The following is a 15497-nucleotide window of genomic DNA, read 5'->3' on the forward strand; positions in this document are numbered from 1 at the left end:
GGGCTATCTTCTTTGGTGCAACGGAAATTCGAGCCCACAACCCTCAGATTACGACTCGAGTACCTTAGGCAACTGACCATGCCGGGCCCGTTATAATACGTCACTCATCAGCATGGGTCCCCAATGGCTCAGCGGTATATTTGCGGACTTACAACGCTAAAAACCAGGTTTCGATACCTGTAGTGAGCAGAGCACAGATAGCCCATTGTGTAGCTCTGTGCTTAATCCAAACAACAACAATCATCAGCATGAGGAATAAGGGGAGATTTGCAGAATGTTTAAAGCTGTCGCATTTAAAGCTTCTAAAACATACTGTGTGTGATGACCCGCTTTGGAATCTTGGAACCTAAATAGTTGTGCACCAGGTACTAGGCTTGTCAATTTATTAAATGAAACATGATTTTCATCTCCGAGTAATAGCTGAAATGACACGTTTCTTTATTATTTTTTTAGGTTTATAATTCATTACTACTTTTTTTTAAGAACTCCATGTATCGCTATTGTCACGTCATCAGAATATAACATGTTTCATATAATAGTAGGATCTATATACCATATTTTTTTCTATGTTTAAAGCTAGAGTTTTATATATTAATCTATAGAAAGAAAAACAACTTATTAACTTTGAAATGAGCCTGGCATGGCCAAGCGTATTAAGGTGTGCGACTCGTAATCTGAAGGTGGCGAGTTCGCATTCCCTTCGCGCCAAACATGCTTGCCCTTTCAGCCGTGGGGCGTTATAATGTGACGATCAATCCCATTATTCGTTTGTAAAAGAATAGCCCAAGAGTTGGCGGTGGGTGGTGATAATTAGCTGCCTTCTCTCTAGTCTTACACTGCTAAATTAGGAACGCCGAGCACAGATAGCCAACGAGTAGCTTTGTGCGAAATTCAAAGACAAAACAAACACAACAAACTTTGAAATATATCATTATTTGACTACATTCGTGTATATATTGAGTGGAACAAACATTACTCAACATCATGATAGTATGTCTTGTATTGGTAAATACGGTTAACATTCTTTGTGGTTTACTGTTAGTACTGGATAAAATATACTCTTCAAAAAAAGAAACGCAAAAGGCAAAATTTGAGACATATTGTTAACAAGTTTACTCCGGGTAGTTCTATATGACATGTGTGAAAATTTGCACATTCACTGCTGAACATCCAAAGTCTGCAAAGGCGAAGCCCACGCTCACTAGTTGAAGTTTAACGTCACTGAACGTCAATAACGAGTATGCCCCCCATGAGCATAAATAACTGCTTGGCATCTCCTGCCCATGGAAGCGACGAGATGACGAATCACAACCTGTGGAATGGCTGTCCACTCAGCCTGCAAAGCTGCTGCAAGCTGAGGTAGAGTCTGGGATTGAGGTTGTCGCCGTTGCAGACGTCGATCCAACTCGTCTCAAAGATGTTCGATGGGGTTTAAATCTGGTGATCTGTAGAGCCAGGAAAGAACGTAGATGTTGTGGTGTCTCAAGAAGACAGTGGTGAGTCGGGCTGTGTGAGGACGGGCGTTGTCATGTTGAAAAATGTTGTTGACGTTCACCATGATGGATTGCACATGGTGCCTATTAATCTCGTCGACGGTTGCGTACGGTCTGATCGGAAATCCTACGCAGCCCTGGTATGGTTGAGGCAGTCAGTAGACGTCGCAGTGGTGGTCCTATCCCGAAAGTGACGTAATCGGATGTAGCGATTTTGTGCGGGTGCGGTCACACGAGGTCTCCCAGATCGTGGACGGTCACGAGTTGATCCATGTTGTTGGTGACGTTTCTATAGCCTTTTGATGGTGCTTGGGTGGACATTCACAGCTCTGGCAACATCTGATTGAGATTCACCTGCTTCCTATCGATGAATGGCGTTGTTGCGTTGTGCTTCAGTAAGTCTTGGCGTAACTGTATTGCGTGTGGGTGGCTTAACGCTGAGCTATGGAAACTGAGAACCCGTCACTTTTATAGGGATTTTGCACATGTTGCACTTGTAGAACATTCAGATCTCTCAAACAAATTTATTGGAGACGAAAAAATCCGATGTTTTCCTCCGTTTTCGAAGTGCACAACTTTTATTGTCATTTTGGTCTTACAATCAGTGCCTTAACACGTGTAACATCACATACTCTGAGCTTGTAACGTTATTACATATATTTCTCTTTAAAATAACAAAAATATCCATTTTGAGTTTCTTTTTTTTTAAGAGAATATTACGAAACAATTGAAACCAAATTATTTTTTTTTCTAAATAATAGTAATAAACTAAATTATTTTCTAAGTGAAACAATTATGTACTCATTTATGTCCACCCTTTATAAATATTCATGTGTTACTATCAGCTGTCATGACATTTTTTGAAATGTGCGTTCGTATATGAATAATAATTATTTGTGACAATAAATAAATATCAGAATAATCTTCTCAAAAATACATCTTGCCTACAAAATTAGGTTTAAGAGGAAACTACTATTAAAAATTCAACATTTTGTATTAGAGTGAGGTCAAACACGCAAAAGGGAAGTGAATTGCAAGAAGAAATCTGTGAAAATGTGTAATCATAGAATTGATCAGATATTAAATCATAAGATTCTTTACTGGTCCAAGTTAGATTTATTGTTCGGATGCCGTAGTAAAAGGGTGAGTGAGAAAAAGATTAAATGAGGAAATTGTAAAAAATATGTAATTTTAATGGAAACCATATTGATCCAATACAGAGTAATGAGAGTCCAAATCTTCCTTATCAGCCATTATATTCTCTATTATAGAATAATGGCAGTTAAATTATTAATAGTAAGCCTTACTTTTTACTAATATTGAGTAATGAGAGTCCAAATCTTACTTATCAGACCATTATATTCTCTATTATAGAATAATGACAGTCAAATTATTTATAGTAAGCCTTACTTTTCACTGATATTGAGTGATGAGAGCCCAAATCTTACTTATCAGCTATTATATTCTATATTATAGAATAATGACAGTTAAATTATTTATAGTAAGCATTACTTTTTACTAATATTGAGTAATGAGAGTCCAAATCTTACTTATCAGCCATTATTTTATCTCTAATAGAATAATGAGAGTTAAGTTATTTACAGTTAAGCCTTACTTTTTACTAATATTGAGTAATGAGAATCCAAATCTTACTTATCTGCCATTATATTCTCTATTATAGAATAATGACGGTTACATTATTTATAGTAAGCCTTACTTTTTACTAATATTGAGTAACGAGAGCCCAAATCTTACTTATCAGCTATTATATTCTATATTATAGAATAATGACAGTTAAATTATTTATAGTTAAGCCTTACTTTTACTAATATTGAGTAATGAGAGTCCAAATCTTACTTATCAGCCATTATATTCTCTATTATAGAATAATGACAGTTAAATTATTTATAGTTAAGCCTTACTTTTACTAATATTGAGTAATGAGAGTCCAAATCTTACTTATCAGCCATTATATTCTATATTATAGAATAATGACAGTTAAATTATTTATAGTAAGCATTACTTTTACTAATATTGAGTAATAAGAGTCCAAATCTTACTTATCAGCCATTATATTCTTTATTATAGAATAATGACGGTTAAATTATTTATAGTAAGCCTTACTTTTTACTAAGATTGAGTAATGAGAGTCCAAATCTTACTTATCAGCCATTATATTCTATATTATAGAATAATGACAGTTAAATTATTTATAGTAAGCCTTACTTTTACTAATATTGAGTAATGAGAGTCCAAATCTTACTTATCAGCCATTATATTCTCTATTATAGAATAATGACAGTTAAATTATTTATAGTAAGCCTTACTTTTACAAATATTGAGTAATGAGAGTCCAAATCTTACTTATCAGCCATTATTTTCTCTATTATAGAATAATGACAGTTAAATTATTTATAGTGAGCCTTACTTTTACCAATATTGAGTAATGAGAGTCCAAATCTTACTTATCAGCCATTATATTCTCTATTATAGAATAATGACAGTTAAATTATTTATAGTAAGCCTTACTTTTACTAATATTGAGTAATGAGAGTCCAAATCTTACTTATCAGCCATTATATTCTCTATTATAGAATAATGACAGTTAAATTATTTATAGTAAGCCTTACTTTTACTAATATTGAGTAATGAGAGTCCAAATCTTACTTATCAGCCATTATATTCTCTTTTATAGAATAATGACAGTTAAATTATTTATAGTAAGCCTTACTTTTGCTAATATTGAGTAATGAGAGTCCAAATCTTACTTATCAGCCATTATTTTTCTATCATAGAATAATGACAGTTAAATTATTTATAGTAAGCCTTATTTTTTACTAATATTGAGTAACGAGAGTCCAAATCTTACTTATCAGCCATTATATTCTCTATTATAGAATAATGAGAGTTAAATTATTTTTAGTAAGCCTTACTTTTACTAATATTGAGTAATGAGAGTCCAAATCTTACTTATCAGCCATTATATTCTCTATTATAGAATAATGACAGTTAAATTATTTATAGTAAGCCTTACTTTTACTAATATTGAGTAATGAGAGTCCAAATCTTACTTATCAGCCATTATATTCTCTATTATAGAATAATGACGGTTAAATTATTTATAGTAAGCCTTACTTTTACTAAGATTGAGTAATGAGAGTCCAAATCTTACTTATCAGCCATTATATTCTCTATTATAGAATAATGACAGTTAAATTATTTATAGTTAAGCCTTACTTTTACCATTATTGAGTAATGAGAGTCCAAATCTTACTTATCAGACATTAGATTCTCTATTATAGAATAATGACAGTTAAATTATTTATAGTAAGCCTTACTTTTTTACTAATATTGAGTAATGAGAGTCCAAATCTTACTTATCAGCCATTATATTCTCTATTATAGAATAATGACAGTTAAATTATTTATAGTAAGCCTTACTTTTACTAATATTGAGTAATGAGAGTCCAAATCTTACTTATCAGCCATTATATTCTCTATTATAGAATAATGACAGTTAAATTATTTATAGTAAGCCTTACTTTTTACTAATATTGAGTAATGAGAGTCCAAATCTTACTTATCAGCCATTATTTTTCTATTATAGAATAATGACAGTTAAATTATTTATAGTAAGCCTTACTTTTACTAATATTGAGTAATGAGAGTCCAAATCTTACTTATCAGCCATTATATTCTCTATTATAGAATAATGACAGTTAAATTATTTATAGTAAGCCTTACTTTTACCAATATTGAGTAATGAGAGTCCAAATCTTACTTATCAGCCATTATATTCTCTATTATAGAATAATGACAGTTAAATTATTTATAGTTAAGCCTTACTTTTATCTAATATTGAGTAATGAGAGTCCAAATCTTACTTATCAGCCATTATATTCTCTATTATAGAATAATGAGAGTTAAATTATTTATAGTAAGACTTACTTTTTCTAATATTGAGTAATGAGAGTCCAAATCTTACTTATCAGCCATTATTTTCTCTATTATAGAATAATGACAGTTAAATTATTTATAGTAAGCCTTACTTTTTACTAATATTGAGTAATGAGAGTCCAAATCTTACTTATCAGCCATTATATTCTCTATTATAGAATAATGACAGTTAAATTATTTATAGTTAAGCCTTACTTTTACCAATATTGAGTAATCAGAGTCCAAATCTTACTTATCAGCTATTATATTCTCAATTATAGAATAATGACAGTTAAATTATTTATAGTAAGCCTTACTTTTACTAATATTGAGTAATGAGAGTCCAAATCTTACTTATCAGCCATTATATTCTGTATTATAGAATAATGACAGTTAAATTATTTATAGTAAGCCTTACTTTTTTCACTGATATTGAGTAATGAGAGTTCAAAACCTTACTTATCAGCCATTATGTTCTTTATTATAGAATAATGACAGTTAAATTATTTATAGTAAGCATTACTTTTTACTAATATTGAGTAATTAGAGTCCAAATCTTACTTATCAGCCATTATATTCTTTATCATAGAATAATTACAGTTAAATTATTTATAGTAAGTCTTACTTTTTACCAATATTGAGTAATGAGAGTCTAAATCTTACTTATCAGACATTATTTTCTCTATTATAGAATAATGACAGTTATAATAGTAATATAATATAATAATAATGACTTACAATAAATTATTCATAGTAATTCTTACTTTTACTAATATTGAGTAATGAGAGTCCTAATCTTTCTTATCGGCCATTATATTCTGTATTATAGAATAATGACAGTTAAATTATTTATAGTAAGCCTTACTTTTACTAATATTGAGTAATGAGAGTCCAAATCTTATTTATAAGCCATTATTTTATCTATTATAGAATAATGACAGTTAAATTATTTATAGTAAGCCTTACTTTTACTAATATTGAGTAATGAGAGTCCAAATCTTACTTATCAGCCATTATATTCTCTATTATAGAATAATGACAGTTAAATTATTTATAGTAAGCCTTACTTTTTTACTAATATTGAGTAATGAGAGTCCAAATCTTACTTATCAGCCATTATATTCTTTATTATAGAATAATGACAGTTAAATTATTTATAGTAAGCCTTACTTTTTACTAATATTGAGTAATGAGAGTCCAAATCTTACTTATCAGCCATTATTTTCTCTATTATAGAATAATGACAGTTAAATTATTTATAGTAAGCCTTACTTTTTACTAATATTGAGTAATGAGAGTCCAAATCTTACTTATCAGCCATTATATTCTCTATTATAGAATAATGACAGTTAAATTATTAATAGTAAGCCTTACTTTTACTAATATTGAGTAATGAGAGTCCAAATCTTACTTATCAGCCATTATATTCTCTATTATAGAATAATGACAGTTAAATTATTAATAGTAAGCCTTACTTTTTACTAATATTGAGTAATGAGAGTCCAAATCTTACTTATCATCCATTATTTTTCTCTATTATAGAATAATGACAGTTAAATTATTTATAGTAAGCATTACTTTTTACTAATATTGAGTAATGAGAGTCCAAATCTTACTTATCAGCCATTATATTCTCTATTATAGAATAATGACAGTTAAATTATTTATAGTAAGCCTTACTTTTACTAATATTGAGTAATGAGAGTCCAAATCTTACTTATCAGCCATTATATTCTCTATTATAGAATAATGACAGTTAAATTATTTATAGTAAGCCTTACTTTTTACTAATATTGAGTAATGAGAGTCCAAATCTTACTTATCAGCCATTATATTCTCTATTATAGAATAATGACAGTTAAATTATTTATAGTAAGCCTTACTTTTTACAAATATTGAGTAATGAGAGTCCAAATCTTACTTATCAGCCATTATATTCTATATTATAGAATAATGACAGTTAAATTATTTATAGTAAGCCTTACTTTTTTTACTAATATTGTGTAATTAGAGTCCAAATCTTACTTATCAGCCATTATATTCTCTATTATAGAATAATGACAGTTAAATTATTTATAGTAAGCCTTACTATTTTACTAATATTGAGTGAAGAGAGTCCAAATCTTACTTATCAGCCATTATATTCTCTATTATAGAATAATGACAGTTAAATTATTTATAGTAAGCCTTACTTTTTTACTAATATTGAGTAATGAGAGTCTCAAATCTTACTTATCAGCCATTATTTTCTATTATAGAATAATGACAGTTAAATTATTTATAGTAAGCCTTACTTCTTTACTATTATTGAGTAACGAGAGCCCAAATCTTACTTATTATCCATTATATTCTCTATTATAGAATAATGACAGTTAAATTATTTATAGTAAGCCTTACTTTTTACTATTATTAAGTAACGAGAGCCCAAATCTTACTTATTATCCATTATATTCTCTATTATAGAATAATGACAGTTAAATTATTTATAGTAAGCCTTACTTTTACTAATATAAAGTAAGGAGAGTCCAAATCTTACTTATCAGCCATTATTTTTCTATTATAGAATAATGACAGTTAAATTATTTATAGTAAGCCTTACTTTTACTAATATTGAGTAATGAGAGTCCAAATCTTACTTATCAGCCATTATATTCTCTATTATAGAATAATGACAGTTAAATTATTTATAGTAAGCCTTACTTTTTTACTAATATTGAGTAATGAGAGTCCAAATCTTACTTATCAGCCATTATATTCTCTATTATAGAATAATGACAGTTAAATTATTTATAGTAAGCCTTACTTTTTACTAATATTGAGTAATGAGAGTCCAAATCTTACTTATCAGCCATTATATTCTCTATTATAGAATAATGACAGTTAAATTATTTATAGTAAGCCTTACTTTTTACTAATATTGAGTAATGAGAGTCCAAATCTTACTTATCAGCCATTATATTCTCTATTATAGAATAATGACAGTTAAATTATTTATAGTAAGCCTTACTTTTTACTAATATTGAGTAATGAGAGTCCAAATCTTACTTATCAGCCATTATTTTCTCTATTATAGAATAATGACAGTTAAATTATTTATAGTAAGCCTTACTTTTACTAATATTGAGTAATGAGAGTCCAAATCTTACTTATCAGCCATTATATTCTCTATTATAGAATAATGACAGTTAAATTATTTATAGTAAGCCTTACTTTTACTAATATTGAGTAATGAGAGTCCAAATCTTACTTATCAGCCATTATATTCTCTATTATAGAATAATGACAGTTAAATTATTTATAGTAAGCCTTACTTTTACTAATATTGAGTAATGAGAGTCCAAATCTTACTTATCAGCCATTATATTCTCTATTATAGAATAATGACAGTTAAATTATTTATAGTAAGCCTTACTTTTTACTAATATTGAGTAATGAGAGTCCAAATCTTACTTATCAGCCATTATATTCTCTATTATAGAATAATGACAGTTAAATTATTTATAGTAAGCCTTACTTTTTACTAATATTGAGTAATGAGAGTCCAAATCTTACTTATCAGCCATTATATTCTCTATTATAGAATAATGACAGTTAAATTATTTATAGTAAGCCTTACTTTTTACTAATATTGAGTAATGAGAGTCCAAATCTTACTTATCAGCCATTATATTCTCTATTATAGAATAATGACAGTTAAATTATTTATATTAAGCCTTTTTTTACTAATATTGAGTAATGAGAGTCCAAATCTTACTTATCAGCCATTATATTCTCTATTATAGAATAATGACAGTTAAATTATTTATAGTAAGCCTTACTTTTACTAATATTGAGTAATGAGAGTCCAAATCTTACTTATCAGCCATTATATTCTCTATTATAGAATAATGACAGTTAAATTATTTATAGTAAGCCTTACTTTTACTAATATTGAGTAATGAGAGTCCAAATCTTACTTATCAGCCATTATATTCTCTATTATAGAATAATGACAGTTAAATTATTTATAGTAAGCCTTACTTTTACTAATATTGAGTAATGAGAGTCCAAATCTTACTTATCAGCCATTATATTCTCTATTATAGAATAATGACAGTTAAATTATTTATAGTTAAGCCTTACTTTTATCTAATATTGAGTAATGAGAGTCCAAATCTTACTTATCAGCCATTATATTCTCTATTATAGAATAATGACAGTTAAATTATTTATAGTAAGCCTTACTTTTACTAATATTGAGTAATGAGAGTCCAAATCTTACTTATCAGCCATTATTTTCTCTATTATAGAATAATGACAGTTAAATTATTTATAGTAAGCCTTACTTTTACTAATATTGAGTAATGAGAGTCCAAATCTTACTTATCAGCCATTATATTCTCTATTATAGAATAATGACAGTTAAATTATTATTAGTAAGCCTTACTTTTTTACTAATATTGAGTAATGAGAGTCCAAATCTTACTTATCAGCCATTATATTCTCTATTATAGAATAATGACAGTTAAATTATTTATAGTTAAGCCTTACTTTTACTAATATTGAGTAATGAGAGTCCAAATCTTACTTATCAGCCATTATATTCTCTATTATAGAATAATGACAGTTAAATTATTTATAGTAAGCCTTACTTTTACTAATATTGAGTAATGATAGTCCAAATCTTACTTATCAGCCATTATATTCTCTATTATAGAATAATGACAGTTAAATTATTTATAGTAAGCCTTACTTTTACTAATATTGAGTAATGAGAGTCCAAATCTTACTTATCAGCCATTATATTCTTTATTATAGAATAATGACAGTTAAATTATTTATAGTAAGCCTTACTTTTACTAATATTGAGTAATGAGAGTCCAAATCTTACTTATCAGCCATTATATTCTCTATTATAGAATAATGACAGTTAAATTATTTATAGTTAAGCCTTACTTTTACTAATATTGAGTAATGAGAGTCCAAATCTTACTTATCAGCCATTATATTCTCTATTATAGAATAATGACAGTTAAATTATTAATAGTAAGCCTTACTTTTACTAATATTGAGTAATGAGAGTCCAAATCTTACTTATCAGCCATTATATTCTCTATTATAGAATAATGACAGTTAAATTATTATAGTAAGCCTTACTTTTTACTAATATTGAGTAATGAGAGTCCAAATCTTACTTATCAGCCATTATTTTCTCTATTATAGAATAATGACAGTTAAATTATTTATAGTAAGCCTTACTTTTACTAATATTGAGTAATGAGAGTCCAAATCTTATTTATCACCCATTATATTCTCTATTATAGAATAATGACAGTTAAATTATTTATAGTAAGCCTTACTTTTTACCAATATTGAGTAATGAGAGTCCAAATCTTACTTATCAGCCATTATTTTCTCTATTATAGAATAATGACAGTTAAATTATTTATAGTTAAGCCTTACTTTTACTAATATTGAGTAATGAGAGTCCAAATCTTACTTATCAGCCATTATTTTCTCTATTATAGAATAATGACAGTTAAATTATTTATAGTAAGCCTTACTTTTTACTAATATTGAGTAATGAGAGTCCAAATCTTACTTATCAGCCATTATATTCTCTATTATAGAATAATGACAGTTAAATTATTTATAGTAAGCCTTACTTTTACTAATATTGAGTAATGAGAGTCCAAATCTTACTTATCAGCCATTATATTCTCTATTATAGAATAATGACAGTTAAATTATTTATAGTAAGCCTTACTTTTTACTAATATTGAGTAATGAGAGTCCAAATCTTACTTATCAGCCATTATTTTATCTCTAATAGAATAATGACAGTTAAATTATTTATAGTAAGCCTTACTTTTACTAATATTGAGTAATGAGAGTCCAAATCTTACTTATCTGCCATTATATTCTCTATTATAGAATAATGATGGTTAAATTATTTATACTAAGCCTTTTTTTTTTTTTACTAATATTGAGTAATGAGAGCCCAAATCTTACTTATCAGCCATTATATTCTCTATTATAGAATAATGACAGTTAAATTATTTATAGTTAAGCCTTACTTTTATCTAATATTGAGTAATGAGAGTCCAAATCTTACTTATCAGCCATTATATTCTCTATTATAGAATAATGACAGTTAAATTATTTATAGTAAGCCTTATTTTTACTAATATTGAGTAATGAGAGTCCAAATCTTACTTATCAGCCATTATATTCTCTATTATAGAATAATGACAGTTAAATTATTTATAGTTAAGCCTTACTTTTACTAATATTGAGTAATGAGAGTCCAAATCTTACTTATCAGCCATTATATTCTCTATTATAGAATAATGACAGTTAAATTATTTATAGTAAGCCTTACTTTTTACTAATATTGAGTAATGAGAGTCCAAATCTTACTTATCAGCCATTATTTTTCTCTATTATAGAATAATGACAGTTAAATTATTTATAGTAAGCCTTACTTTTACCAATATTAAGTAATGAGCGTCTAAACCTTACTTATCAGACATTATTTTCTCTATTATAGAATAATGACAGTTAAATTATTTATAGTTAAAATTTATTTAAAATATATTGAGTAATGAGAGTCTAAATCTTACTTATCAGCCATTATATTCTCTATTATAGAATAATGACAGTTAAATTATTTATAGTAAGCCTTACTTTTACAAAGATTGAGTAATGAGAGTCCAAATCTTACTTATAAGCCATTATATTTTCTATTATAGAATGATGACAGTTAAATTATTTATAGTTAAGCCTTACTTTTACCAATATTGAGTAATGAGAGTCCAAATCTTACTTATCAGCCATTATTTTCTATATTATAGAATAATGACAGTTAAATTATTTATAGTAAGCCTTACTTTTACTAATATTGAGTAATGAGAGTCCAAATCTTACTTATCATCCATTATATTCTCTATTATAGAATAATGACAGTTAAATTATTTATAGTAAGCCTTACATTTTACTAAGATTAAGTGAAGAGTGTCCAAATCTTACTTATCAGCCATTATATTCTCTATTATAGAATAATGACAGTTAAATTATTTATCGTAAGCCTTACTTTTTACTAATATTGTGTAACGAGAGCCCAAATCTTACTTATCATTTATTATTTTCTTTATTATAGAATAATAACAGTTAAATTATTTATAGTAAGCCTTACTTTTTACTAATATTGAGTAATGAGGGTCCAAATCATACTTATCAGCGATTATATTCTGTATTATAGAATATTGACAGTTAAATAATTTATAGTAAGCCTTACTTTTCACTAATATAAAGTGAGGAGAGTCCATATCTTACTTATCAGCCATTATTTTTTCTATTATAGAATAATGACAGTTAAATTATTTATAGTAAGCCTTACTTTTTACAAAGATTGAATAATGAGAGTTCAAATCTTACATTATCAGCCATTATGTTCTTTATTATAGAATAATGACAGTTAAATTATTTATAGTAAGTCTTATTTTTACTAATATTGAGTAATTAGAGTCCAAATCTTACTTATCAGCCATTATATTCTTTATCATAGTATAATTACAGTTAAATTATTTATAGTGAGTCTTACTTTTTACTAATATTGAGTAATGAGAGTCCAAATCTTACTTATCAGCCATTATACTCTCTATTTTAGAATAATGACAATAATAATATAATATAATAATAATAAATTAATATAAATTATTTATAGTAACCCTTAAATTTTACTAAAATTGAGTAATGAGAGTCCAAATATTACTTATCAGCCATTATATTTTCTATTATAGAGTAATTTCAGTTAAATTTTTAATAGTAAGCCTTACTTTTTACTAATATTGAGTAATGATAGTTCAAATCTTACACATAAGCCATTATATTCTCTATTACAGAAAAAAGAGTGTTAAATTATTAATAGTAAGTCTTACTTTTTACAATATTTAGTAATGAGAGTCCTAATCTTTCTTATCAGCCATTATATTCTGTATTATAGAATATTGACAGTTAAATAATTTATAGTAAGCCTTACTTTTTAGTAAGATAAAGTGAGGAGAGTCCATATCTTACTTATCAGCCATTATTTTTTCTATTATAGAATAATGACAGTTAAATTATTTATATTAAGTCTTTTTTTTACTAATATTGAGTAATTAGAGTCCAAATCTTACTTATCAGCCATTATATTCTTTATCATAGAATAATTACAGTTAAATTATTTATAGTGAGTCTTACTTTTTACTAATATTGAGTAATGAGAGTCCACATCTTTCTTATCATCCATTATTTTCTCTATTATAGAATAATGACAGTTTAATTATTTATAGTAAGCCTTACTTTTTACTAATATTGAGAATTGAGGGTCCAAATCTTACTTATCAGCCATTATATTCTCTATTATAGAATAATGACAGTTAAATTATTTATAGTAAGCCTTACTTTTACTAATATTGAGTAATGAGAGTCCAAATCTTACTTATCAGCCATTATATTCTCTATTATAGAATAATGACAGTTAAATTATTTATAGTAAGCATTACTTTTTACTAATATTGAGTAATGAGAGTCCAAATCTTACTTATCAGCCATTATTTTATCTCTAATAGAATAATGAGAGTTAAGTTATTTACAGTTAAGCCTTACTTTTTACTAATATTGAGTAATGAGAGTCCAAATCTTACTTATCAGCCATTATATTCTCTATTATAGAAGAATGAGAGTTAAATTATTAATAGTAAGCCTTACTTTTTACTAATATTGAGTAATGAGAGTCCAAATCTTACTTATCATCCATTATTTTCTCTATTATAGAATAATGACAGTGAAATCATTTATAGTTAAGCCTTACTTTTACCAATATTGAGTAATCAGAGTCCAAATCTTACTTATCATTATTATATTCTCTATTATAGAAGAATGACAGTTAAATTATTTATAGTTAGCCTTACTTTTTACTAATATTGAGTAATGAGAGTCCAAATCTTACTTATCAGCCATTATATTCTCTATTATAGAAGAATGACTGTTAATATATTATTAGTAAGCTTTACTTTTTACTAATATTGAGTAATGAGAGTCCAAATCTTAATTATCAGACATTAGATTCTCTATTATAGAATAAAGAGAGTTAAATTATTAATAGTAAGCCTTACTTTTTACTAATATTGAGTAACGAGAGTCCAAATCTTACTTATCATCCATTATATTCTCTATTATAGAATAATGACAGTTAAATTATTTATAGTAAGCCTTACTTTTTACAAAGATTGAGTAATGAGAGTCCAAATCTTACTTATCAGCCATTATATTCTCTATTATAGAATAATGACAGTTAAATTATTTATAGTTAAGCCTTACTTTTACCAATATTGAGTAATGAGAGTCTAAATCTTACTTATCAGCCATTTTTTTCTCTATTATAGAATAATGACAGTTAAATTATTTATAGTAACCCTTACTTTTTACTAATATTGAGTAATGAGAGTACAAATCTCATTACTATCAGCCATTAGATTCTGTATTATAGAAGAAAGAGAGTTAAATTATTAATAGTAAGCCTTACTTTTAACTAATATTGAGAAATAAGGTTCCAAATCATACTTATCATTCATTATATTCTCTATTATAGAATATTGACAGTTAAATAATTTATAGTAAGCCTTACATTTTACTAAGATTAAGTGAAGAGAGTCCAAATCTTACTTATCAGCCATTATATTCTTTATTATAGAATAATGACAGTTAAATTATTTATCGTAAGCCTTACTTTTTACTAATATTGAGTAATGAGAGTCCAAATCTTACTTATCAGCCATTATATTCTCTATTATAGAATAATGACAGTTAAATTATTAATAGTAAGCCTTACTTTTTACTAATATTCCGTAATGAGAGTCCAAATTTAACTTATCAGCCATTATATTCTCTATTATAGAAGAATGACAGTTAATATATTATTAGTAAGCCTTACTTTTTACTAATATTGAGTAATGAGAGTCCAAATCTTAATTATCAGACATTAGATTCTCTATTATAAAATAATGACAGTTAAATTATTTATAGTAAGCCTTACTTTTACTA

General features: G+C 26.8%; 1 protein-coding gene across 1 annotated transcript in view; it reads right to left on the reverse strand.

The window, feature by feature from the left end:
• LOC143233075 (protein turtle homolog A-like) overlaps positions 1-15497 on the reverse strand; it is a 149006-nt gene that overhangs the window by 96600 nt on the left and 36909 nt on the right. The gene's annotated exons all lie outside the window — the stretch shown is intronic.

This window comes from Tachypleus tridentatus, chromosome 1, assembly GCF_004210375.1.
Source record: "Tachypleus tridentatus isolate NWPU-2018 chromosome 1, ASM421037v1, whole genome shotgun sequence".
NCBI classification, from domain to species: domain Eukaryota; kingdom Metazoa; phylum Arthropoda; class Merostomata; order Xiphosura; family Limulidae; genus Tachypleus; species Tachypleus tridentatus.